The 3,545-nt window shown below is 46.7% G+C and overlaps 1 non-coding gene across 1 annotated transcript; it reads right to left on the bottom strand.

Moving 5' to 3' along the window:
* Positions 1-1,264: 1,264 nt before the first annotated feature.
* TRNAV-GAC lies at positions 1,265-1,336 on the bottom strand. The gene has a single exon. It is a non-coding gene; the product is annotated as a tRNA-Val (tRNA).
* Positions 1,337-3,545: the final 2,209 nt, after the last annotated feature.

Below are 3,545 nucleotides of genomic sequence, written 5' to 3'. Positions count from 1 at the left end.
GGCATTTACTGCCTGCGCCACCGCTCCTACCCTAAGGAGTCGAAGCGGCCTACAATTGCCTTTTCTTTACCGCAAGCAGGCACCTTGTGAGGTCGGTGGGACTGAGAGAGTTCTAAGAGAGCTGTGACTGGCCCACGGTTACCCGGCAGGCTTCAGGCAGAGGAGTGGGGAATCAAGCCCGGCTCTCCAGATTAGAGTCCGCCACTCTTCACCACTACAATGCTGGCTGCCACACTGGATAGTTACGACACAGTCCAGTTCTTTTAACCACTAAACTCTTTGGTTGCTCCCACACAGAATCCATGTACACACCTTTGTCTTCAATCAACATGCACAGAGGGGGAGCAGGTACAAGAGTGCTGCCCCCGCCCCACCTGTATACAATCACCAACTCGGGATTGCAGCACCTGCGTGAGGGAAAGACGTATTCCTGGAGGCACTGCCCCTGTGATCAACACAAACATAATAACAGATCACCAACTAATAGAATGTATCTCTTTTGTCATGCAATTGTGCAAATCACTCGACAATATTATTTACAATGTAGGAGTTGATGTATCACCTTTTATCTGGTTAGTAGCTTTAAAACCACACCACCAGCAAAGCCGTCAACATTGTTGCAAAACCACCAGACCCGCATGGAATTGGCATTATTTAACATGGTGTTGCCAACATTTTCCAGCTTCGGCTCTGTACATTTAAAAAAAAAAATTCTTGTAGGAATAGGATTCCATCGCAGCTACAGTTTGTGCAAATCGTGTTTAATTGCCACATTACGCGAATGCTCATAGCGCCATGCTAGAGACCATGTTTTGCACACAAAAGGACCCTGGTTCAGTCCCTGGAATCTTCAGTTACAAAAATCCCATCTGGGGATGCAGATTGGTTGTAGAGTAAAGGTAAAGGTTGCCTTTGCTCGAAAGCTAGTAGAATCTGACTCTAGGTTGCGGTGCTCATCTCCGTTTCCAAGCCGGAGAGTCAGCGCTGTCCGAAGATGTTCCCGTGGTCATGTGGCCGGCATGACTAAATACCAAGGTGCACGGTACGCTGTTACCTTCCCACCGAAGTGGTACCTATTTATCTACTTGCAATTTCTTGCTTTCGAACTGCTAGCCCATTAATTGGTGAAGACCAGAAAGTCGGGGATATTCACACGAACACATGAAGCTGTTTTATACTGAATCAGACCATTGGTCCATCAAGGTCAGTATTGTCTACTCAGACTGGCAGAGGTTTCGTATCACCTACTGCCGGATCTTTTAACTGGAGATACCGGGGATTGAACCTGGGACCTTCTGCATGTCAAGCAGATGCTCTGCCACTGAGCCACAGCCCCTTCCCTGACCATCATGAACACAGGAAGCTGCCGTCTACTGAATCAGACCCTTGGTCCATCAAGGTCAGTATTGTCTACGCAGACTGGCAGCGGCTCTCCAGGGTCTCAGGTGGAGGTCTTTCACATCACCCACTGCCAGATCTTTTAACTGGAGATACTGGGGATTGAACCTGGGACCTTCTGCATGTCAAGCAGATGCTCTACCACTGAGCCACAGCCCCTTCCCTGACCATCATGAACACAGGAAGCTGCCGTCTACTGAATCAGACCCTTGGTCCATCAAGGTCAGTATTGTCTACGCAGACTGGCAGCGGCTCTCCAGGGTCTCAGGTGGAGGTCTTTCACATCACCCACTGCCAGATCTTTTAACTGGAAATACCGGGGATTGAACCTGGGACCTTCTGCATGCCAAACAGAGGCTCTTCCACTGAGCCACAGTGTCCCCACCCCATACTGTTAGGCCTACCCCAGACTGAGACCCCAGACTGCCTGCCAGTCAGAGGGTTGGATGTTGGAGTCACTGCCCCCATTGCCTTCTGCGGCTCTCCAGGGTCTCAGTTCCGCAGCGCCTGCAAGACGGAGCTCTTCCGCCAGGCTTTTGAGTAGGAGCTGCCGCCGCCACTATGATCACCATTGTGTACTGCAGAGCAGTGCCATCGGGGTGGGCTGCTCTGCCAACTGGGAACATCTCAGCCTATGACACCACCCTTTCTGCTGACCTCATGGTGAGGTAGAATAACGAGTGGGTATTGGTTAAGACACTGAACTGCAGGCTGTGGAAGGTCAGTAGTTCAGCAGTTCGAGAATTTCCAAACTAATTTGGAAGCCTAAATGGAATGGACCAGGGACCCTTTCTTAATCATTTCCCACCTCATTTCCTTCTAGCTTACCACAACCTGGCCATCTGCAGGAGGTGAAGGGGCAACGAAATCTGCCTCAAGAGGCAGCCCTGTTGCTACTTAGGCCAGTGAATAGTGATGAAGGCAAGGCATTTAACAAGAAAATTAAACTTAACACAGAATAGGCTTCAAAACTAAAATGACTTGCAATGTGATCAATGTGTGGGATATTAATACCTCCTGCGCACAATTCTTTCTAGTACATGCATAATGTATTTTAATCCTGTAAGATTGAACTGTGTTTTAAGTGGTTAAATTGTATAATTTTATCGCACCCTGTGTGCCTAAATTGTTTTAATGTGTTATATTTTATTGCACTGTTGTGCCGTGTAAGCCGCCCTGAGCCCGCATGCGGGGAGGGGGGGGTATAAATGAAATAAAATAAATAAATTCTGTGACCAAAGAAGACTTTGCAGGGGAGGTTTCGACAAACCATTCCGTAGTAACTTAATAGTTTTCACCCTCAGACTCTGATATCCCTGGTTCATCTCTCTGGGAGGTACCTCGGATTGTCATGTGCCTGCTGGGGGTAGGAGAACTGCCCTCACTGGGCCTTGCCCACCTGAACTCTTGCAACAGAAGGAAGTAAGGAAGGAAGGAAGGAAGGAAGGAAGGAAGGAAGGAAGTTTAATGTTGCCATCAGCAATGGCATGACTTCACTTCTGGGGAAACCTGGAAATGATGTCATATCTCTCTAGGAATTGCCAGAAATTCTACGGGTGATTCCTAGAGAGGACTAATGTCACTTCTGGGGCCTGTAAACTGAGAACGAGAAACTGTGAAGTACAAACTAATAAAGAATGTAAAACAAAAATTATGGGGGAAACCAAAAGTGTGATCTGTTATTACAATTTGGGGATGTTAACGTGCTAAATACAAAAATAGTTTTAGGTAGAAAGAACTGTGTACAAATCGTATCTGCAAAATATCATAAGAGAGACGAGTTCGTAATGACTAGGGAAGTCCAGTGAACTGTACAATTCTCATGAATGAATAAAGCCCTGAGATCCAAACATAAAAATATTTATGAAGAGTCCAATCCAAGTGCCTTGGAGGCAACCAGATGAATAGGGACAAGTTATCTAGATAACGTAGCTTGTTTCAAGTAGTAGAACTTTTCTTCAGCCAAAAAATCCAGGATGGACTGATGTATAAGGTTAGGGGTATTATCCCTCCTTGTAAGAGATCGATATTATGTCACGAGAAATCTTACAGGGTCACCAGGAAGAATACTAGGATGCAAAGTACATCTTTTTCTCTAGTTGCAATGTTTACCCATGGGTGATCCAGTGTTCCCTCTAAGCTGAGTT

This window comes from Gekko japonicus, unplaced genomic scaffold (assembly GCF_001447785.1).
Source record: "Gekko japonicus isolate JY-2015 unplaced genomic scaffold, Gekko_japonicus_V1.1 scaffold11425, whole genome shotgun sequence".
NCBI classification, from domain to species: Eukaryota; Metazoa; Chordata; class Lepidosauria; order Squamata; family Gekkonidae; genus Gekko; species Gekko japonicus.
Note: the sequence above shows the minus strand (reverse complement) of the source record. Positions and strands in the feature narration are given on the sequence as shown.